This window comes from Microtus pennsylvanicus, chromosome 2 (genome assembly GCF_037038515.1).
Source record: "Microtus pennsylvanicus isolate mMicPen1 chromosome 2, mMicPen1.hap1, whole genome shotgun sequence".
Lineage (NCBI taxonomy): Eukaryota > Metazoa > Chordata > Mammalia > Rodentia > Cricetidae > Microtus > Microtus pennsylvanicus.
The window spans coordinates 39,572,768-39,596,620 of record NC_134580.1 but is presented as its reverse complement, the minus strand read 5'-3'; positions in this window follow the sequence as shown (position 1 = coordinate 39,596,620).

The following is a 23,853-nucleotide window of genomic DNA, read 5'->3' as shown; positions in this document are numbered from 1 at the left end:
GATTGAACAATTTCTACAGGCAGAGGTTGGGGTAATGCAAGGCACGCAGGGTGGAGGCGCAGGCAGTGAAAATATACAGGGATAAGTTTGTGAGGTTCAGTTTCCAGGTTCCCTTGAAGGGGACATGCCACCTCTATGAGTTTATCTCCTTGGCAGTGTCACCATTTATGCATGCCTACTCTGTCCCACTTAGCACTGGGCGGCCACATGGCCCACCCCTTGGTCCTTAGGACAATGTTTTAGTCACTTTTCCTTTTGCTGGGATAAAATACCCTGATCAAATCAACCTAAGGGAAAATCAAAGCTCACAGTTCAAGGGTGCAGCACATCCTGGGGAAAGTCAAAGCAGAGGACATTCCAAGAAACTGCTCAGATTGTCTCCCAGTCAGGAGGCAGGGGTACTGGCCTCACTTTCTCCTTTTTATACAGTCAGGATGCTGGCCTAGGGAGCACTGGCCCCCACACTTACAGTGGGTCTTTCTACGTAAGCCTCAGCTAGATAGAAAATCCCTCCCAAGCTTCCATGGGGGGAGGGAGAATAGTGGACTAAATAATACCTCACAGGTGTGTTGGGAGGCTTGTCTCCTAGGTGATCCCAGATCCTGGGGAGATGGCAATCAACAGTAACCAAGAAAGCCAGGAAGGCCTGAAAAGATACAGTAGAGACCCACAGGCAGCCTGGCCCACATTCCTTGTCTTTCCCTAGGGGCAGGAGACTCATTGCACAAGGTGGCTCTGAGTCACAAGCTTGGGCCCCACAGGCCCCTTAACCTCCAGGCTCTGGTGTGCATTGTGCAGACTCAGCAAACTTTGAATATCTCAGCCTGGGAGAAGCAAGCAGCCCAGCATTGCTGTAGGTGTCTCCTGTAGGCCTGAAAGATCCATTGCTTTTTGCCACGCAGAGCTATGGGCTGTGGTGATGGACAGAAGCCATGCCCTGTAGTCATGGCAATGAAGTCTGCAACAGACAGACTCATTGCACCACCTCCTGCTGCTCTCGGGGTGCACATGGTCTTAGGGTGCTCAAAGGAGTGTATAAGAAATAGAAGTTGATTAAGGATGAGACTCCAGGAACTTTTCAAAATTGCCAGTCATGCTGGAATGAACTTTTTAGCGGTACAATTACCTCAGTTACCCATGCTCCTGTGAGTCACCCCTTATCCATGCTTCTGTAAGTAGCCCACTACCTGGGGCTCTTGTATGTAGCCCACCATCCATGCTCCTGAACTCACCCTTACCATGGCTCCCGTGGATAATGCTCAGCCAGGCTTCTGGGGGTAACCCTAATCCAGGCTCCTGGGGGTAGCCCTAATATTCACCGATTCACCAAGCTGGACTTGGGTAGACTCATTTTTTTTAGTCTGTCAGCGCCCTATCTTGAATATCCTAAGTTTTCCCAAGGAAAGTTATACAAGTACCAGGTCCTGCTAGGCCCTGAAACTAGGCCTGGATGGACAGGTCGGGGGCCAGGTTTGAAACTGTGTTTATTCTACTCAGGCTGAAGCCCTGAAATTGTCCCCCTCTCCCTCACCACTCTCCCACCCCTACCCCCTCACCCCTGGGTCTGGGTGTCATTTTACTGTGTTTGCCTGGAGGATTTAGAAACCAGGTGAAGAGCACCTGGCTCAGATCCCCCACCAGATAGTGGTAGGAAACTCCTACTGAGTTTGTTCTAGGGAGATTGCAGGACAGTGACACACCACACAGGGACCTCCCAGTCCCCTGATGACCATCCCATGAGCCACTCTGATCCCAGGCTCCTGAAAAAGACAAGACCTGACCATTTCCATCCATATGGCTGTTTGGTCTACAGGCTGTGTTTATATGATTATTCCAAAGAAGGGCTGGTCCCTACACATAAAAGTAGTGTCTGAATTCCCCTTCTCCTGTGTCTACTGCCTGCAGTTATTGTGATACGTCTGTAGGTTTTTTCTGCTGATTCCTGAGGACTCTGTCTGTCTGTCTGTCTCTCTCTCTCTCTGTCTCTCTCTCTGTCTCTCTCTCTGAGTGTGTGTGTGTGTGTGTGTGTGTGAGAGAGAGAGAGAGAGAGAGAGAGAGAGAGAGAGAGAGAGAGACAGAGAGAGAGACAGAGAGAGAGAGAGGGACAGAGAGAGAGAGAAACGGTGAGTTGAGGTCTCCCTAGCAACAGCCCAAAAGATGTCAAATGCTTCTGCGGGTCTCTGCAGCCACCACACAGAATGCTCCCATCTCTTAAACTGCCCCCAAAAGAGATTTCAGTTTGGTAATGGTGTAAATCAAGGCCAAAAACATTAGTTCTTATAAAACTGTTGTTCTTTACCCCCATGGATCCTTTCCTCTATCGTGGACTGTTTTGGGGGCCATTGTAACTCTAGGACCCTAGTTCTAAGCTGAGTGATCCTGGGAAAGTCACCTAATCACTCTGAGTGTTACTGTCTTCGCTTGATAATCATATATATTCATCTAGATGCCGAGGATGAATAAACAGCTATGCTTTAAAAAAGAAAGCCATACTGCAATAAACAATATTTGGTTTGAATTCTTTTTTCTTCCTTGTTGTTAGAAATGATATCCTCTAATATCCTCTCTCTCTCTCTCTCTCTCTCTCTCTCTCTCTCTCTCTCTCTCTCTCCCTCTCTGTTGATATGCTAGCAGATCCAAACAAGTGGCTGCTTGCTAGCATCTGACCCTGCCAAACCTCTTACTGGTTAGTGAATCTGTGTTTAGGAGCTGAATAGGAACGAAACCCAAGACAATATCCCAATCTTCGGCATTTATTGGGCACCACTATAAGACTAGCCTAGATAGCTGTGTGTAGTCAGAGAAATGCCAGTGCCATACAGTACTTCTCAGGATTCTAGTTAGTGTCGCAGGGACCAAGAGGGCATGACAGGACTAAGATAACTCATAGCCATAGAGAGGAAGAGAAGTTGAATCTCACTTCCATTTCTAACAAGTTCCCAGGTGCTGCTTGGTGGACAGCAGGAGAGGAATGGGGGGGTGAGATGGGGATCCAAATTCTCACGGGAGTGTCACCGCTTGGCTGCCTGCTGGGTGACACCCACATCTGTCCCCCACTGGCTGTGGACAATAATGCAGCTGTACTGTCTCTCACTGAGAGCGCTCAGGTGGCTCTGCCAGGTGCTAGCTCTGGGTGGACGCTGGATAGAAGTCACCACTCTGAACTTGGCTACATCCCTGCCCATCTGGGTTCATGGTCCAGGGGATGGGAGGGTGGATATTGTCACATAATGTCACAGTGCCCACTTGTCCCTGGACACTGGGATGCAGTTGATTCTGAAGGAAGACTTGCCACCAGAATCACCCTAGAACCCTAGAGAGTTGAGGCTGGGTGGGTTTCTTTCAATTTCCTAGTAAATGGAGGGTTGTGCTGTCTGTGGGATATAATACAGGGTCAGCTGCTTCAATGGTAACCAAATTAACAGTGCAGAAGGAGACGGGAGTTCCTGTCTCCTGCCGCAGTCTGGCTCAGTCAGTCCTGCTCAAAAGGTTGCATAGCTCTTTTTAGTACTCCAACAGTCCCAGCTAAGGGCGTGACAGTAGTGACTCACCCAGGCCACCCAGCACGTGATCCCTGGGCGCCTGGCAGAGAACATAGTGATTGATCTTGTGGTCTCTGGAGTCACGGACACAAACGGCACTTCTCACTTCTGTTCACGAGCCACAGATCACAGTTGCTGCAGTGAGGTCTGGACAGGAAGCCTGTGTCTTTGTGTCCCCATCTCACCCTTGTAGAAAACAGTTCCTTCTAAAATGTCACTCTCCGTCACCCTGCTTTCTCCTTTCTAAGTGGGAGAAACATAGAGATGTAGCCATTTCCTTTTGAGCAGCTGTTGTTGTTTTTAATTTTTTTAGTGGATTCTTTGTGGATTTTACATCATGCGTCTTGATCCCACTCATCTTCCCGTCCCTTTGAATCCCTCCCTCTGCCTTTGCAATCCCCCCCCCCGCCCCGCACACACAAGATAAAACAAAATAAAACTTAAAAGAAAATAAAAATCTCATTGTGGAAGCTGTAGTCACACAGTATACCCTTTAGTCTGTACATTTTACTTGCAAGTGTTCATTATAATGCATTATTGATCTGGTTCATGGCCTCTGGTTTCTGCTACACTATTGATTCTGGGCCCTCGCTTGAGTTCCTCTGGGATATCCTGTTGTTGTCCTGTGTTATAGAGACCCTGCAACTTCGGGTCTGTAGGACCTGCCCCTTCACGTGCTCCAAAGATCACAGCTCGAGTGGAAGCTGGGCACGGTGGTATACTCCTGCAACCCTAGCAATTAGGGAGGCTGGGGCAGGATCTGTGCTTGAGAATTCAGGCCCAGCCTTCGGAGCAGCTGTTTTGTCCCATTGAACTTCTTTTGGACTCTTCTAGAATTCAGGTTAGTTATGTGAGAGCCAAAATTGTGTTTTTAAGTTTTAATTACTGTGCCCAAGAGACCTATGAAATAAAATGTCACTTACCCAAAGATAAAGGGTTGCAGCCTTGTCTCTCTTGTGTCTGTTAACTATTGCATATGATCATGCAGTGACCTCAGACAAGGAGACCATCGGAAGTTGCTGATGGGGTTCACAGCAGATGACTGTCTCAGACGGTGCTCCTGGGAAAGGAGACTGTGTGCTCTATCCTGAAGGTGAATCAGGCAGACAGTGTGTGATAGAGCGTACTACTTGGCTATCTTGGTTTGCTGTGTGTGTAAATTTGGGTCAAGTGCATTTTGTGTTTTAGTGAGGTCAGATGCTATGTTCCTGGCTCCAAAGCTTACATATGCCTGGCTCGTCTTGGTGCCTCCATTGGATATGAACGATGAAAGATGCAGCCAAGGTTACTGCTGACAGCGCTCTTATGATCAGAGAAGAACAAGTCACAGGATGAAGCCATCACAAGAAAAGATGGGACAGAGATGGGAGACAGTAAATCTTGTTGACAGCCATAGAAGTTCTGTATCAAGTCTCTTTGAAGTCTTTTCAATTGCTGGATTTTTTTTCTTCCCTTTTAACAAATTTTCTTTGTCGTTTGGTTCAGATATATGGTAGGTGCTGTCTGTTGCAACAGCTTTGAGAAGTCAAAGCAGTGTCCACAAAGTAGCAAGTAGCAGATCAAATTTAGCAGCCTTGAACTCAGACCCCCATGCCACCAACACATCTATCCCTCAACCTTGAAACCAGATGAAATGCAGGTGGGATGGGGACCAGCGATGGTCTTAAGTGGACACAGCAATCCGTAAGCATCTTTGTATAGTGTGGGTGAATAGAGGTCTCACAAGTCATACCCTTGGAGCTTTAATGGCACTTATGTCTGTCGGTTTTCTGACACCAACAAAATGACCAGGACAATGAGCTTAAAAAATAAAAGATTTAACTAGTTCTTTGTTTCGGGGATGCTAGTCTGTGGTCACCTGACCTTTGTCAATTTGGGCCTGTTGAGATGGCACAGGACACATAGCAGCAGTCACCTCACGGTAACTAGGAAAATATACCCAACACACACACACACACACACACACACACACACACACACACACACACCACACAGAGAGAGAGGGCACAGAGGTAAAGGGGCTTGCTGCAAAGCCTGAGGACCTGAGTTCGAACACTTGGGACCCGCAATGTGGAAGGAGAGAACTGCTTCCCACTACTTGTTCTTTGAGCCTCACAGGCCACCATGACATGTGCATAGCCTCATGCACAAATACGTCTTAGACAAAAGTAGTCTGATGCTATAAATTTTGTTACACACCAGTGGAAGTTGGTGGAGTTTTTTGTTGTTTGTTAATTTTGTTTTTGTTTTTATGTTTTTGTTTTTTTTTTTAAAGTGGTTCCAAACTGGGTCCCTGAATAGCTCTGTGATTTGGGGAAGTTCCCTCAATCTCTCTGGGCTATTTCTCTTGCTGAGAAATTGAGAAAACAATCATATCAGGCCAACTAATAGCCCACCAGTGATATCCAAGTAGAGCTCCCTGATGGTGTGTGAAGGGTTCTGTGTAGATATGATCAAGCTTTGGACCTTGTAGAGGGAAAGTGCCCTAATGCGGGATAGCTCAGTGGGCAAAAGTACATGCTGTGCAAACCTGATAACTTCAGTTTAAGCAAAAATAAAAATCTACATAGGAAGTCAGATAAAGGTGGGTATGATGTGTGGTGGCACGTGCCTTTAATCCCAACACTCAGGAGGCAGAAGTAGGTAGAGCTCCGAGACTGAGGCTAGCCTGGTCTACAGAGTGTGTTCCAGGGTGGCCAGGGCTACACAGAAAACTGTACCTTGAAACACCAAAACGGGAGAGAGAGAGAGAGAGAGAGAGAGAGAGAGAGAGAGAGAGACAGACAGACAGACAGACAGACAGACAGACAGATGAGGTCCTATGCATCTGTAATCCCAGCAGGAAATGGGAGGCTTAGACAGGAGAGTCAGCTGGAAGCCGAAGGCCAACTAGACCTACTGTGCACAGCTGTACAAAAAACAAGAGAGACCCTGCTTCAAAAACAAGATGGAAAGGTGAGGACCAGCTCCAGAGAGCTGTCCTCTGGTCTCCAAATGCACAGCATGGCACATGCATGTCTACACTTTCTCTCTCTCTCTTTCTCTCTCTCTCTCTCTCTCTCTCTCTCTCTCTGTCTCTCTCTCTCTCTCACACACACACACATATACCACATGCCATACTCACAAAGGAAAAAGAGAAAAGAGGGAAGCAGAGGAAGAGGGAAGGTAGTATGACCACAGAGGAAGACACAGACTGATGTGACATGTCACAGCAAATGCCATCATAGCCCCAAGAAGCAGCGGAAGGGCACATTCTGCCCTGCAGACAACATGATCTTAGCTTGATGAGATTAATTTTCAGAATTCTAAATTCTAGACCATGAGAGAATGAACTTCTAGTGTGGACAAGCTGCTTCCAGGTTACTGTGATGCTCCATGGGCCCTGGAACCTAATTGATAACCACTAGCACATTTCGGGAGCCCTCCCCAAAGCCTCCTCTTCCAAAGTAACTTCTAGAATGCTTGATAGCAATTCAGATTCTGGGGTGCCAGCCCAGATCCCCACAGTCAGAATCCCCATAGCAGAAGCCCTACGCATCTGTGTCACCAACATACATGTGATCTGGATCTCCAGCTTTGGCTGCAGCGTCAAGGTCACCTCCCCTTTGGGCCTGGGGCACAGAACAGGAGGCTGGAAGAGCATGGAAAGTAATCTGCCTAATGAGGTCAGTTGTGTGGGCCTAATGCCCGGGCACGTACAGCCCCTCTCATCCTTACCTTCTTCTGGGTGTGCCAACACAGCATGCACACATGTAAACCCCCAAACGGCCATCCTCTCAAAGGCGAAGGGGATGGCCTGCCCGTTTGGCTTAGCAGATCATCTGCTTGCTCCCACCTTCTGTGAGCGTGTGCCCAGAGGAGCGTGGTATGCAGAGAAAAGTGGGCTCCCTTGGTCCCCAAGTGTTCATGTGGCACAAGAACATTTCACAGATCAAACGCCACCAAAAGGACTGCTGACATACAGGTTGCTCATAATGCAGAAGGGGCAGATTCCCCCCTATGCAGTGTGTAATGCTGCAAAGTGACTGGATACTGCTATGATACGGATTTGTCAAGCACCAGCTAGGAGCCAGGCTCTAGTTTAGGTGCTGGAAGCAACAATGAAGTAGAAAAAACGCATCATCCCTGTGTGGTCCTCCCTCCACATTCTAAGTAGCAACCAGGCAACATGGCGAGTGAACAATGAGGTAAACAGCTTGAGCACGCGACACCAGAGAAATGGAGAAAGAAAACAGAGCAGGAAAGGAGTGTGTGTGTGTGTGTGTGTGTGTGTGTGTGTGTGTGTGTGCTTCAGTTACTCCCCACCACCCCCAGGACAATCAGAACAGTATGGATTTGTCACTTCCCAGCCCTATAGCCTAGGCTGAGCTCAGTTGGATGGATTTCTTGCTCTCTGTGAACCGGCTGGGACTAGATGGACCAACAGGGCATCTTCTGCTCATGCATCCCTCCCTTTTGAGGGACACTCCAGCAGTGTAGCTTCCTCATGGCACAGACTTCCCATGAACACCAAACCTCTCACATGGTTATTTCCACAGGTGGGAAGCAAACTCCCGAAGTCCCAGACTGGACCTGCTCAGTGTACACCCACTTTCCCAGGCAAAAGGAGTCGGAAGGCAGCTATGATGTGAATGGCAATGCTCATGACATTACAGCCCAAAACAACTTGTAAAAGAGATAGAAAAGAACTCTAGCAAAGAGAAAACCAGAGGTGCAAAGGCCCCGAGTCTGAAAGTGTTTGACATATTGGAGGACCAGCAAGAAGCCGGTATGGCTAGAGTTGAGTTCATGAGGCCAGATGTAAAGAGATGAAGCTACAGAGGGTGTAGGTATTGGTAACCACATCGATGAGCTGATGGCATGGGTGTACACAGGCACCAGGAGATCACCCAAAGGACTAGGATTTAACCCTGAGAAGATGTAATGTCCACCAGTTGCCTGAATCTGTCCAAGGTAAGTGGGTCCCTGGAATATGACATTTTTTTTCCACCCTAAAACTGGGAAGTGTGCTAGGTGAGATTGGAGCAGTGTGGGTACTGTGGCAGGCCCCCAGTGTGGGGTGATACAAGTTGAACAAGTGAAGCAGCCAGAGATGGAAGGATTCAGTCTTCAGCCAGCCCTATAGGATGTATGTGTGGTTTGTTTCAACTCTATCCTCAGCAGCTCAGAAGACTTCCAGAGGTAATTGCAATTCCAGGAGACTGCATAAATAAGGTAGAGGCATAGTTTGACTTCTAGATGGTAAGACTCCCCTGATGTCACAAGCTCTGTTATTTCCCTAAGGTGCCATTCTGTTCCCAGGGTCCCACACAAAAAGAAAGGGCCGAGAGCAAAGGGCTGAGCCCTGGTATCCGATTTAGAATTCCCTTGGCCAGAGTCCTGGTTTCACTTCTGCTCAGTTGCTGCTGGGGCCTTATGTTCAGGTCCTGGGATAACAGCGTGGTACCAGCCAGTACATCCCAGACCCTAGTAGGCCCTTATCACTATTGGTTTCCTTATCTTCCCGAATGGTAATGGACATTTGAGGAGGTACCACCAGCCTAGAGAAAGACACGGCAGCTCCAGGGTATTGGAACATCTTGCTTAGTGCTGTTCTCTATGTCTGCAAACGAACTGGGCAAGCATTTCCAAAGTGCCCATTTGAAGGCTGGACCTTAAGAGAGATCAAGAGCCTAGCCCTGAAGTGTGAGAGGAGAAATCACAGGTCCTACACATCACAAACAATGCATGGCACTTATTTAGTATCTAATCTCCCACAGAACAGGGTGCAAAGTGATGAGGGTAGGATCAGAGCAGGCCCCTACCCTGGGGAGGAGGAGAATGGTGATGAGGACCTTCCAGGGGCAGGAAAAGGAAGCTGGATTATAACATAAGGCATATTCTAATGGGTGAGAACATTCTGGTTTGGCCAGAAAACAAGCTTGGAGAGAAGAGACAGAGGTAGGCGAGGCGACTCAAGGAAACTGGGGTTCTTCCAACTGCAAGAAGCTTCTGGAAATTTCCCTGAGTGAGATACCCAACAAGGAGCCTTCTAGGTCAAAAGAAGGGCCCTCCTTCGTTCCATCTCCATACTTAGCTTTCATCCCACCTAGCCCATCCCAACCTAGACCCAACCACAAACACAACAAAGGTGCTTTCCCTGTCAGTCAAGGTTGCTCCTGACTTTGTCACCTTGACCAAGGAGTCCAGCTGCAGCCCAAGGCTTGTTCCCATTAGCCAGATTCCAGTAGGGCAGGGCTTGATAATGGGTGGCCTACAATCATATTCCTCAGATGAGAACTGGGACCCCGAGAAGAACACACAGCCCCAGAAGTCAGGGTTCCTAATAGTGTCCCTCATCTCTCGAGACCATCAAAGATGATGTCAACCTTCAAATGCCTTCTCTTTTTTCTTTTTTTTTTTTGGTTTTTTTTTTCGAGACATGGTTTCTCTGTGGTTTTGGAGCCTGTCCTGGAACTAGCTCTTGTAGACCAGGGTGGTCTCGATCTCACAGAGATCCGCCTGCCTCTGCCTCCCAAGTGCTGGAATTAAAGGCGTGCGCCACCACCACCCGGCTTTCAAATGCCTTCTGAACACCTTACATAAACAGAAGCCAAGGCTGACTTTGCAGTAGCTCATCTTTCATCTGTAACCAGAGACCCTAGGTTTGTCTCTGTTGTCTCCCTCTCTACATCTCTGAATGAGGTGCACAGATAAAGCACATGTAATGTGTGGGTGCTCTGGAATGCTGTGGAATAATCCTTCTGTTCACTGTGAATATGCATTACTCTCATTGGTTAATAAAGAGCTGACTGGCTGATGGCAGGATTTTGGGGACAGAGAGAATGCTGGGAAGAAGGGCAAAGTCTGAGGAGTTCCAAGGAGAGATAGGAGAGACAGAGAGAAGCAAGATGAATGTACCATGCTGAAAGAAAGTACTGAAATGTGGCAGAGGCTAGATAAGAAATGTGGGTTATGTTTAGATGTAAAACCTAGTTAATAACAAGCCTAAGCTATCGACCAAGCATTTATAAATAATAATAAGCCTCTGTGATGTTATTTGGGAGAGAGTGGTGGAACAGAGCTGACTGGTATTCCTGATGAAAAACTCTGCATACAAATAGCACCCCACGTTGGCCCCAGATACTGTGTTTTCTAATTATTCTTTAATCAATAAAAACCAGGAGTCAGATATTGGGGTAAAAACCTGAATAATCAGAGAAGCAGCAGGGAAGCAACCAATGACCTCCTATCTTTCTGTTCCTCCATCCAAAACACCCGAGATCTTCTCTAAGCCCCATCCTATTGCTTCCTGTCTCTCTATCTGTCCTCAGTTTTCCAAAATCCCTATGTTTGATTTTTGTCAGCTAGTAGCTAGCTCCGCCCTCTGATTCAAAGCAAGATTTATGTCAGAATGGGACCAAATTATATCACACAACACTGGAACTTGTTGAGTGGCTTCTATCACCATTCTTTAGGGCACAGAGTTCAGACAGTTCTGAATTCCCTCTGGTGTCTCAACTCATGCATCTGAAGCCTTGGCGATTAGGGATCATCTCACCTGTAGGGGAACAGTGGGTCCCACTAGAAGGCTAACACCCTACATCAGAGGACTCCCAGCACAACCTCCCTGCAGATATGCAAGCCACACAGATCATCCAGCAAACTTGTCCTGGCCTCAGCTAAAGTCAGCTACTCCTCTATCGAGTCTGACTGACAGCACATCAGGGCCATTCTCAAAAGAATGGAAGAGCAGTGAAGCCATCCTCCCTAATCCCTAGTCATCCCTAGACTACTGCATCTCTGCATCCCTGGCCTCTCCTGGGCTGCTATTCCCAGCAACTCAGATCCAGACCCTCAGGGACTTCCTGGAAGCTTCCCCCAGACTCCAAGTGGCTCCTGGCTTCTCCTAAGCTCCACTGACCTTCCACTTTGGGGACTTAAGTCTTATGACCTAACACCATCATTACTCATGGAGCAGAAGCCACCCAAGAGCCAGTCTTATCACTGCACGGACACCAGAATTATAGTCATTTAGGTTCCTGCTGCTTGCCTTGCCTGGAGTCTGCACTCTGTTTTTAAAAGAGCTCTGTAAGGCACCACTTTCCCCAGAGCTGGCTAAGTGGAGATGTTAAGGTGGTTTTAAATCACAGGTTGTGAACCCAGAGCAGGGCTGCTGGGGAGAGGGGTAGGGAATTGAAGGAGGAAGATGAGGGACAGCAGCAGAAAGTAGGGAAGGAAAGAGAGAGCTGGAGGGAAAGGGAGGAAGGGGAGGATAGAGGACTAAAGAGAAGAAGGGACTGGAGAGGGAAGAAGAGAGGATTAAAATGCACAGCAGCAACTGTGGCTGAATGTGGACACAGTAGTTTTAGGGGAATATTCTAGACTCTCTCAAGTGGCTCCAATGGGAGGCCTTCTTAGGAGTGGTACCGGGAGCTTTCAGAGCTGTCCCTGGGAGGTCAGTGCCCCTGCAGGGCATAGTTAGTCACACTGGGAGCAGCTCCAGGCCAGGGGCCAAATTCAATTCTAGGAATGGCTTTGACAGGAACTAGGGGGTGACAGTGGGCAAACAGTTGAGAGCCTTGCATTCTTGTGTTACAAAACAGTGCATCCTCAGAGACAGGGATAGCTTGTGTGAAAGCCTCGCTTAATCACCAGATGGGAGCCAGAGATGTGGGCAGAGCTCTGAAGGGAGGAATGAGTAAAACCAGGAGCTAGGTCCCATCCTTGCATGATGGATGAGGTTAATTAGGGGATCCCAAGACTACACAGCAGGATGGCACAACGGGGCACAGAGGGGCATGTGCAGTGCAGGCAAGACCAGGGATCTAGGATGACTGTGGAGTGTAGTAGGGAGAGAGTCTGCAGGCGGGAAGGGGGCTGATGCTACAACCTCAGCTCTGTTTCTGAGCCCAACATCTTTCCATGAATGGAACCACAGGCACACAAGTCTGAGACCCCTTCCCTCCCATCTCAGCCAGTCTCTAGGAAAGCTAGCAGCATCTCATGTGACCAAAATACGGAAGGACTAAAAGATGCAAAGATGGCTGGATTCAGGCACCGTGACGCTATTTCCTGTCTTCAGAATACCCCACATTTGCATGTGTGTGTGTGTGTGTGTTTGCATGTTTATACCTGCATGGGCACGCACATGTTTTATATAGGTGTACAGAGTATATGCATGAATGCATGCATATAGGCACATGCATGTATGTTGTGCCCCATGCCATGCTCTGCTTCCTCTTTGCTCTCTTCAGGGTTGGGCACACTGCCCTCAGGCAGTCACAGGAGAGGGTTCTTCAGCAGCCTTGGCTCGTACCCTGTGGGCAGCAGATCCCAGGGGAGCAGAATGCCACTTTCTGTAGAGTCAGCAAAGCCTTGGGGACCCTCACTGGACTGATGGCTATATAGCTGACTGAACTGTATCCCTGCCTCTCCCCTAAATAGAAGCCTGTGTCCTCACCCCTGAACAGGGAATGTGTTACCTTATATGGTTAAAAAGGACTTTAAACAAGCCCATTTAAATTGAGGGTCCTGAGATGAGGGCATGGCCCTGAGTCACCCTGATGGCAGCAGTCTAAGGAATACTTCCTATATGAGGGAGGTTGGGAAAGGAGAGATAACCACAGGTTCTTGGTTATGGTCCTGCTTGCAGATGAAGGAAGAAGGATGCTTAGGGAAGCATGCAAAGGCCACCAGAAGCTGGAAGTGGCTAGCAAGTGGATCTCCATGGAGCCCACAGAGTGGAGATGGAAACATCTCTCTCTCTTTTTTTTTTTTCAAGAAACACCCCCTTCAAGCAACTGGTCCTTCCAGAGCAGCAAGGAAACATATTCTCATTGCTTTCAGTCACGCACAATGGGCTGAGCAACATAGGGATTAATAAACCCTCTTCACAGCCCGTTTTTGGGAACCCTCCAGAACTTCTGATGGCCCAAGCCTGAGGAGGTGGAGCCTAGGTCAGAAGGAGGCTCCCTTACCAGAGAGAAGGCTAAGGACCCGCCGGCCCGTGAGAAGAAGGCTGAGATGAGTCATTGTGTACTGTCTTTAGAAGATGTTCAAAATCAGATGCAACAAATCAATGAGAAAGGGGCCCTTTGGGCAGGGAACCCTGATTGCTCTTTGGGCTGATGAGGGAGGGGGACTTGATTGGGGGAGGGGGAGGGAAATGGGAGGCGGTGGCGGGGAAGAGACAGAAATCTTTAATAAATAAATAATTTTTTTTTAAAAAAAGAAAAGAAAATAGAGTACGGTGTAGTCCAAGCTGGACTCCTTGGTATATAGCTGAGGATGACCTTGAACTTCTGATCCTCCTGCTGCTACCTCCCACCGTGCTGATATTGCAAGGTTCCACTACAATGCCTAGTTTATGTGGTTTTAGGCATCAAACTTGGGGCTTCGATGCTACTGCTAGTGTCAAACCCTATTTGACCAAACAGAGGTGCCTATTTAACATATCAAAGTGGACCTGGCCACCAGGTTTTTCCCAGCATCCCTCAATCCCTGCCTGTTATATGGCATACCCACCCTCTACCCTACACTTGCCAGCTAGGGGCTTGGCTGCCCTTCCCCCAGAGGCTCTTCCCTATATAATCTAGACATTTTGTTACCTGCCCTCTTTACCCTCTAGGATGCTGTGCCTTCTTCCCCTCTCTCCCTTCCCCTTCTCTTCTCCCTCATGGCCCACCTCAGTCTGATCAAGTTTACTTTGGACCCTCCCAGATGTCTCTGCCTTTGGCTATGTTCTCCTACATATCTGAAATAAACGTTCTGCTATACCTAAGAGCAGTCATGGCCTTTTTCTTCCCTTCCCTTCCCTTCCCTTCCCTTCCCTTCCCTTCCCTTCCCTTCCCTTCCCTTCCCCTCCCCTCCCCTCCCCTCCCCTCCCCTCCCCTCCCCTCCCCTCCCCTCCCTTCCTTTTCTTTTCTTTTCTTTTTTTCCTCCTTTTTCTTTTTTTAATCTACCAACTGAACTACATCCCAAGCCCATGAAACTGAGTAACCTCTTGGGTCTGGGTATTAACCAGGAAGGAACAGGAGTTTGTTTTGCTCTCCACACATGTCAAATAGCCTTCCACCACCCTTCAGACCCACACATCTGTCCTTTCCTCTGCACCAGGCGCCTTTGCTGTAACATCTGGCCACGAAAACGAATGGCAGAAAAGTCTGCCTCTCAGCCTAGCTACTCTCTCCTCTCACAGCTGTGTGCCCTCGGCTCGCTGCTGATGGAATCTTCAGTGACTTCCTGTGCAGTGAAGTTCTTACCTCCTGAGGAAAAAGTTAGGGCCCAGCCCAGGGTGGAGATAATCAGGCAAGTGAGTCAAGGAGCAAAATGATAGACGACCATGCCTGAGCTAGCTGCGAGCAGGTTCTGTGTCATACCAAAAGGGAGGTGGCACTTCCATCATGTCCTTTAGACTGAGCACCCATGTCCCAGAGAAGCAGCACCAAGGGGGAATCAGGAGCTTCCAAATCCTACCAGGGGTTACTTGACCCTCTTCAGTGCTGGGGAGCTGGGGAACCCCCCTTTTCCTCCGAGAGGGCTTTGTCTCCCGCATGGTTTGTGACCCAGGTCCCCAGAGACAGGTGGAGACAGCTTTGGCCTGTCTTGAAGATCTGCAAGCCCACACTTGAAAAGCAAGATGGGAGAGCCGCGCCCAGGTCGCCCCTTTCCAGGAGCAAGGGGATAGAGTTAGAGACAGTCTTTGTTGCTGATTCAGCGCTTGAAAGAGGGGGGGGGGGGTTGGGAGTTCAGTTTCAGAACCTCAGGGGGCCCTTGGCTCTGTCCTGGGTGTGTTTGTCCTACTGGCCCTATTTTCACGGCTGCCTTCTCAAACTGGGGTGAGGCCATTGGACTGAAGACCTAGGAGAGAGGTGGTGCTGGCAGCCCCGCCCGACTCGAGACAGACGTGCAGCAGCTCACACCCCTCCCAGAAATCTCTGGGCAGGAAGGAGACTCAGCTCGGCCAGATCCACAGTGGGCGGTAGGGGAGGGCTGGAACGTGCCGCCTGACACCTGCACCCTGGAACTTTGTTCCAGAACCAACAGGCTTCCCCCCCTTTATTTCCCCAGCAGGGGCCTGGCAAGCTCCTCCCACCTCTTCAATTTTCTCCCACTCCTCAAGCTTAATCTCTTGGCCTGGGGCTACTGGACTGAGGGAGGCGCCTGCAGAGTAAAAGCAACCCTCTTGCCTCATAGGTGGTTCTGTGGGAAAACTGAGTCTCAAGCCAGCCGTTTTGGAGCAAGGGCCAGACCCTGTGATTCTGGGTGGGCTGTTGGGGGGGGGGGGGGGAATCACGGATAGAATCAGTTCCCCTTTGCCCATTTTAGAGAAAGGGGGACTGAGGAAAAGGAAAGGGAGGTGACAGGTCAGGGAAAAAAGACACCATAATCATTTGTAAGGACCTGACCATGGATCGTGACATGCCCATGGTGGGCAGTGTGTGTGTGTGTGTGTGTGTGTGTGTGTGTGTGGTGCTGCCTGACCTTCCTTTGACAGCTGCTGCCGCCTTTAGTTTTGGAGCCTTGACATGTGGCAAAGGAATTGAATTTTTAACTTTATTTCAATCAAATCAATTACATGCATGAACCTGAACCACCATGACTGCTAAGCCGGTACATTGCAGGGCCTAGAGCCTACATTCTTCTTCCCAAGTTTGGAGAAGCCAAGAGACTTCCATAGCTCCCACAACGAGGAAGTGGCAAGACCAGAGAATCAGAAAGCAGCAGAGCTACTATTTGAACCCTGGCATTCTGAGGCTGGATTCTGAAAGTTTCTGCAATGGGTGAACTCCCCTCAAAGATACAAGATATTCTGTATTTGCTCAGGCCTGGCTCTTGTCACTCAGGGCCTAGAGGGTATCTTTGCTTCTGGGTACTGGGGGGCCCCTGGGAATGTTGTGCTTAAGACTTTGACTTCCACGTGGGAGGTAGAGGAACTATCTTGGCTTGAAAGCAGAGCAGGGAGACAGGAGCGGAGATCCAGATGAACAAGTTGAGAGACACCCAGAGCTGCATAGGCAGTGGAGAGGAAATAACCAGGACTAGCCTTGGAGATTAGGGAGAGGCTAGCCTGTGCACTGCGGACTCAACATGGTGAGTGTTGGGGTGGGGGTGGGGCCAAGTCCAAGAACTCCAGGAGGTGACCACTCTGCCAGTCTGCCAGGGAAAGGACCCCCACAGACTAGAGCTTCAGGCAAAGGCTTCTGTGGGGTGCTGAGGGTGCATGGGCACCAACCCCCTCCACCTTCCTAGTTAGGTCACCCAGGTTCCAGTGTGCTTGAGCACTTGATGAGAAGCTGCTTAGCTCTTAAACTGCAGCAGATAGAGGAGGACGACATATTCACCTTGCCAGCAAAGTTTTCAACATAAGTACAGCCACAGGGAAAGTGCGGGGCTGGTTCCTCTACCATCTCTGTGGTCCAGCTTTCAGAGGGAGCAAATTTTCTAGAGGGGAAACAAAATCTGTTTGTAAAATACTGATTCACTTTGGAGAAAGCTGAACACAGTTTTAGGGATCAGGAGAGATGGCTCAGCTGGCTGCGTGCCCATGTGGACCTGAGTTCAAGTCCCCAGCACCTGTGCCGAGAGTAGGGTGTAGCTGCACAGGGCACCTGGCATCCCCACAAGCAGTTCTCTCCTCTGGCCTCTGCACGGGCAGACCTCTGTGCACTACCCCCACCCCACACCTGATCCAACACACACAATTTTAGCCTTGTGTAGTGGTCCAGAAATTCAAGGTCATCTTCCCCTGCCTAGTGCATTTGGGGCCAGGGGTACAGGACATCTTGTCTCTATACTCCCAGACCATAAACACACACACACACACACACACACACACACACACACACACACACACAAGAGATATTTAGAGGCACTGCAGACCAAAGGTGGAAGCCACCCACTGTCTTGGCACGCCCTCCTGGGTTCTTTAATTCGCCACTGACCCTGTCTCGCAGACACTTCTGTATAAAAAGTAAGTTTATTTTCCCAACAGCTTCCCTCCTCCAGGTCAGAAAATTGGCTTCTGGACAAGGAATGTTCTAGGCTCCTGCTAACTATAGGAGCCGCAGGGTACAGATTGTATCTGGCACATAGTAGGTGGTCAGTAAATTTCTGCTTGATGAGTCAATGACAGCAGTCACAGGAAACGCGTAACAGAAATAATAGGACTGAGGCCAGGCTCCTGGGGAGGGGCTCTGTAAAGGGAGGTCAAAAAGGGGTCACCTAGAAGGAGAACAGTCTGCTAAGCCTCTCTCTCAGTAGGTTTGCAAGATATAAGCCATAATGATTGGTAGCTGTTGATCCCAGAGGCTTCCTTGTTTATCCTGAGTGCCTAGTGTCAATACCTGCTTCTCCACACTCTACTCCTCAGCACCACTCAGCTCCTGCTTACACTGGAAAACTAGTCATTGAGTCCTCAAGACTGGTTACTGCAGAAATCTGGAAGCCTTCAGAATCAGAGTGGAAGGGCATACCAAGAGGCAGGCCACAGTAGTGTTGGCTACTATTGATGGATGCAGAGACCTGGTGGGCACAGCTCAGACCATTTAGGGGCCAGCTAAACCAGATTTCCTTCAAAGAGTTCCCCTGTGTTGGTTAGTATTCCAAAGCAAGGAAAGGCATGTTTAAATCCTCCAACACTATTGTCTAGTTGAATGATCTAGAGCCAAAAGATGGCTCCCCCCCCCAAAACCACATGCACACACACATGAACCCATGTATGCATGCATATGCACACATACACACAAACAGTGTGTTTTGCCTTATGTCATTAATATGAATATCCATGATTTACATATAAAATTCCCCTTTCTGGCTTTAGTCTGTTTCACTTTGAATCTGGAATGTTCCTCAAAGGTTTATGTGTTGAAAACTTAGTCAGCCGATTTTGAGTGTCATTCAGAGGTGGTGGAAATGTCGGGAGGTAGGTCTAGTTGGAGGAAGTAGGCATGCCCTTGAAAGGGATCTGTGTGCTGTTGTCAGAGACCACTTGTTTGTTCCAGGCCACTCAGATCTGTAATCCATACCAATGCAAACTATTCATCTCTATATCATATCCTTCTTTAAATATAAACAAAGATGTATAAGCAATATTTGGAATTTGGGCATAGTTCTATCCAAACTGCTTTCCCAGGCTGGGGTGCTGAGTGGCAGGCATGCTCTCGGCTACTTTTCCTCCTAACCCTGAGTGGGCATACAAGCACCTGGACCCAAAGTGTGTGGCTTGCCACACAGGTTAGCCCCAGTGCCCCATTCTGTAAGCAGAGACCGCTTGTTTGTTCCTGGATGCCCAGACCCGAAATAACCACACATAAACTGTATTACTTAAAACACTGATTGGTCTATTAGCTTATGCATATTTCTAGCTAGTTCCTACATCTTAAATTAACCCATTTCTATTAATCTTTGTATCGCCACATGTTTGTGGCCCACCAGTAAGATTCTGTCCAGTGTCCAGCGTCTATCTCCTGCAGCAGCTACATGGCTTCTTTTTGACCTGCTCTCATATTCCTGGCTATGCTATCTAAACTGGAGGAACAACACCCTGCTTCTGCTCTGGACCCTGCTAATGAACCTCCACCTTTCTGACCTCAGCAGACAGCTACTTCTACCTCTCCACTTCTCCCCCCCAACACACAGTTGCTCCATCAGCCCCTCCAGATCCCTCCTTCCCTCTGGTGCCATGCCGCAACAGTTGCCCAACTCTAGCCCCTGCTTTTACCCCTCCTCTTATGTGCTTGAGTACTACTAAGGAACCTAACCCTGAACAAACCAAGCTGACTACAGTTCTCCTGTTGTGAGAGGTAGCCAGTATGGATGGGCTGGTTTAGGTAGACATTCCTTTCTTGCTCTCAGAACACTCTCACATAGAACAAAAACTGGGTTCTTATACGTCTAATTCTACCTCTTTCATAAAGCAATTTCAATACATTACCCAATCTTATAGTCTCACCTTTCATGATGTTTTTATGATCCGATCTAATAACCTACTTCCTGAGAAGCACAGGTGAGTTTGGGAGCAGGCCAGAGTACATGCAGATGAGGTTCACCAGACTAAAGCAGCATACTCTCCACCCTGGGGCAGAGGCAGTCCCTGAGCAGGATGCACACTGGGATTATAACACCTTAGGTGGTAATTTACCTAGAGACCAGTTTATGACTTGCCTTCTGGCGGTTCTCCATAAGGTTGCACTCAAGTAGTAAACTGTGATAAACTCTTAGAGGTTATTCAGGATACCAAGGAAAATCTGTCTGCATTTTTTTTTTTTTTTTGGATTTTTGAGACAGGGTTTCTCTGTGGCTTTGGGGCCTGTCCTGGAACTAGCTCTTGTAGACCAGGCTGGTCTCAAACTCACAGAGATCCGCCTGCTTCTGCTTCCCGAGTGCTGGGATTAAAGGCGTGCGCCACCACCGCTCAGCTCTTTTTTTTTTTTTTGGATCTGTCTGCATTTTTAGAACGCCTCACCAAAGCTCTGTTATAATATACTAACCTAGATTCAGAGACCCCAGAGGGCACACAGTTCCTTATGACCCCTTTTTTTTCCCTCAGAGCTTCCCCAACAGCAGGGCTAAACTTAGTTGTCTTTTAAGGTGTACCATGCAAGAAATGATAAAACCTGTAATCACAACTGTCAAATGCTAGCCACGGCCTCCAATTGGCCAACGCATCTGACTATTCTGTCTGTGCTTGCCCCCTGGGGCTCAAACAGACCCATGTTTCAAATGTGATAAAACTGGGCACTGGGCCTGAGCATGTCTTAATCCTCATATTGGTCCCACGAGACTGTGTCTGAGGTGCCATAGGGAAGGGCATTCGGCAGTCACTTGTCCATGTGTACATTGTGACATGGAGACATCAAACCCAGACAGTTCCCAACTGACCTTCTAGGTCTGTCCATGGATGATTGAAGTTGCCCAGGCTCCTTTGACCTGACCACAACTGCCATCTGTAACAGGGAGCCACTGGTAAATATTACAGTATCAGGATGGCCCATCTCCTTTTTCTTGGACACCAGAGCTACATACTTGGTACTGAGGGAGTTTTGGGGACCTACCTCTCCTTCTAGCTTCTTTATTGTCTGGGTAGGGGACAGCCTTATCTACCTCATCAGAACCCATCATTTAATTGCATTTTTAGGGGTATTTACCTCACTCATTCATTTTTAGTCATGCCAACCTGGCCAGTACCTCTTACGGGATGAGATCTTTTAGCTAAAGTGGGAGCTTCTATTTTGTTTGTTCTTTCCATTCGCCTCAGCCCAGACTCGCCAACAGCTCCTCTCCTCCTCCTAGCCTCCAACTGTTAAGTCTGTAGTGTAGCCCCAGCGCCTGGCATCCATCCCAGTCCCCTGGCCTGGGAGTTGCATTAGTCTGGACTCCAAATCCCAGCATGCCAGGGAGGGGTCCCACGGGGTATTTAAATGGGCTCCCAGAAGAGAGAGACACATGGTTCTAGGTTTGCATGTGCTCCCCACTGTCCTGTTTCCCTGCCATGAGCTCAGCCACCCGAGAGCACTGTATTTAATAAAATGATGGACATTTTAATTCGGTTTGATCTGACCTAATTGGATGGATTTCTTTGTGCCAGCGGAGCTGCTCATCTTAGGATCTTTTCCTAACACCAACCTTCCATTCCAACGTGTCATTTCCTTTGCCAGCCACTCAGGTGGACCCCCAATTCTGGGAAACCCAAAACCCCTCTGCTACCAAACACCATTCCCCCACTGTCATCCAATGACAAGATTCCAGGTACATTACCCAAGCTCAGTACTCTCTCTCACTCTAGAGTCTTAGAAGATTATCATCTCTGACCTTCTAAGAAAAAAGCTACTTCGCCCCACCTCTTCTCCTTTTAATACCCCTATACTTGATGTTAAAAAAACCTAATGGAACCTATCACCTGGTCAAGACCTCTGACTTATTAACTCTGTAGTGGTGCCTCTTCATCCTCTAGTGCCTAGTCCTTACACACTTCGTTCCACTATCCCTCCAGGAACCTCCCACTTGCCCGTTCTGGATCTCAAGGATGCTTTTTCTCTATTCCTCTCAGCTTTCAATCTCAAGATAATCTTTACCTTCACCTGGACTACCTCTGATACTCTACTCTCTACACAGTTCACCTGGGCTGTCCTACCCCAGGGATTCCAGGACAGCCCATACCTATTTTGTCAAGCTTTAGTTTCTGATCTATTCTCATTGTCTCTTCCCAAGTCTAAACTCATATAGTATGTAGATGATATTTTACTTTGCAGTCCATCCTTAGAGATCAGCCAAAGTAATACCTCTACTCTTTTAAGTTTCTTGTCCAAAAAGGGCTATAGAGTCTCACCACCGTACTCACCTCTCCTGCACCAAGAACTCCATATGCTCTCCTTTCAGAGTCTCCCTTTTTTCCTCTTTCTCCTGTCTGCCTTACCAATTTCTCTGTATCTCCAATGTCATATTTAAATTTCGAGTTAACCATTCAGTCGTTGTTACAGGGACCATCATTAAACACAGAGCCCGAGGTGCACAGACTGTAAGATGCCCAGTTGGTAAGAGGCAATAACAGTTTGGGGACATTCACACCCCCAGACTCCAAAGGGAGACTCACAAAACAGATTTTAATATAACAGGTTTGTCATTGACTACAGCAGTGTCTCCTGGATGTTAAAGTAATCTTTTATTCCAACACTATACCATCATAACCATAAGCTTTTAATGTGTCTAAGAGCGCCAAATTGGACCCACCTGAGCAGATCAGACTCACCCAGCTTAAGTATCATTTAATTCTTCTCTGGTCTCAGGGCCCCTGGGAAACTCCCTCCTCCATCTTAAGAACCCTGGAAAACCCCCTTCCATCTTCCATTTTGGGATCCTCCTCCCTCAAACACCAGGATCTAAAATTTTTCTAAAGATAATCTTCTGCCTTGCCAGACCCTTTCAGGTCCAAGCTGCCAGCGGGACAGTTCCACAGAGCCTGGAAAACACGGAAGTAAACAGCTACCCCAGGATGTGGCCAAACATCCCAACTCTCTGACACCCACAAGCCACCAGGAAGTAGCCTCCAGAGACCCAATGCCCCATTCCCACCCACTGGCGGCTCTAAACCCCCAAATTTTTATAATACACAAAAGGGTGGAATGTTAGGTTTTCATCACACCGTCTAGCTACTCCAACCACTGGCACTTCCAGGACCAAACATACACCATCAAGCACTCAGGCAATTTACATAGCCACTGGGGGCCCTCAAGCCCTATGCAATGTACATGCAGCATGGTCATGTGATCTGTGCATGATGCAGCCACAGCTATGTAAGTCCCTGTGCGCATGCACCAGGCAGCCTTTAAAAGCTGGACACGCCTGCTACGTGCTCTCTCTCTGCCTGTCCCCTCTCCCTTCTCCCTCCCTCCCTTTCCTCTCCTTTCCCCCTTCCCTTTTCCTTCCATAACCCACTTAATAAACTCCATACCCAAACTCTCTCTCTGCATGATGTATCTGTTTGTCTCTCACCGGCCACAGTTTCCCACCCGCCAAGGGGACCCGTGGAGGCCTTGGGTGGCCTGCTGCTGCCCTCCTGGGACCGCCGCCCCTCATGGGACCGGCCTTCGGTGCACCGTGTGTTTATAAACAATAGCAGTGGGTCTTAGCAGCAGGTAGATGCTGTGTGTCTCCACTTGGATGACCCATCATTTGTTAATTCAGTTTCACTTTATGTCACAAGACAGCCAGGGCCCTGTATAGGCCTGTATGAATGTTGGTTTGTCAGAAGGGTTTTTAACTATCACAGAATGGGGAGGGCAGGCAGTGGTGGTCATTGTCATCTGAGTGTCTGGGTCACTTACCTTCAGGGGTGTCTCTGGGATGAAACTATTCATAATCGTCCTCTCTGAGAACTGTCTCTGGGAACGCAACACAATCTGTATCCTGTTGTATGACCTATACCTAGAATAGGTAGGAACCAAAGGTGACCCAGCCTGCCTTTAGGGGCCTTGTCATCACCAGGCATCAAATGTGACGCATTTCCACTGTCCCCATGAGTTGCATATTCTCCCTGTGTCATGCGCTACACCCCTTTAAAAGGTCCCTGTCACACGGCCCTTTCTCTCCATCTCACCCTCTATCTCTGTATCTCTTTCTGCCCCTCCTCTCCCTGTTTCCTCTCTGCCTGAAGGTGAGGAAGTTCCTCCCCCACCTCCTCCAGCAGCCTGACGTTCAGCACGGACTAAGCAATATGAAACCGTGAGTCAAAATAAATCTTTCTTCTTTAAGTTGTTTTCTTAGGCGTAGTCACAAGCTGACGCCACGGGCAGGTAACTGGTCTGCTGAAATGGCTCCAGGACAAGAAGCA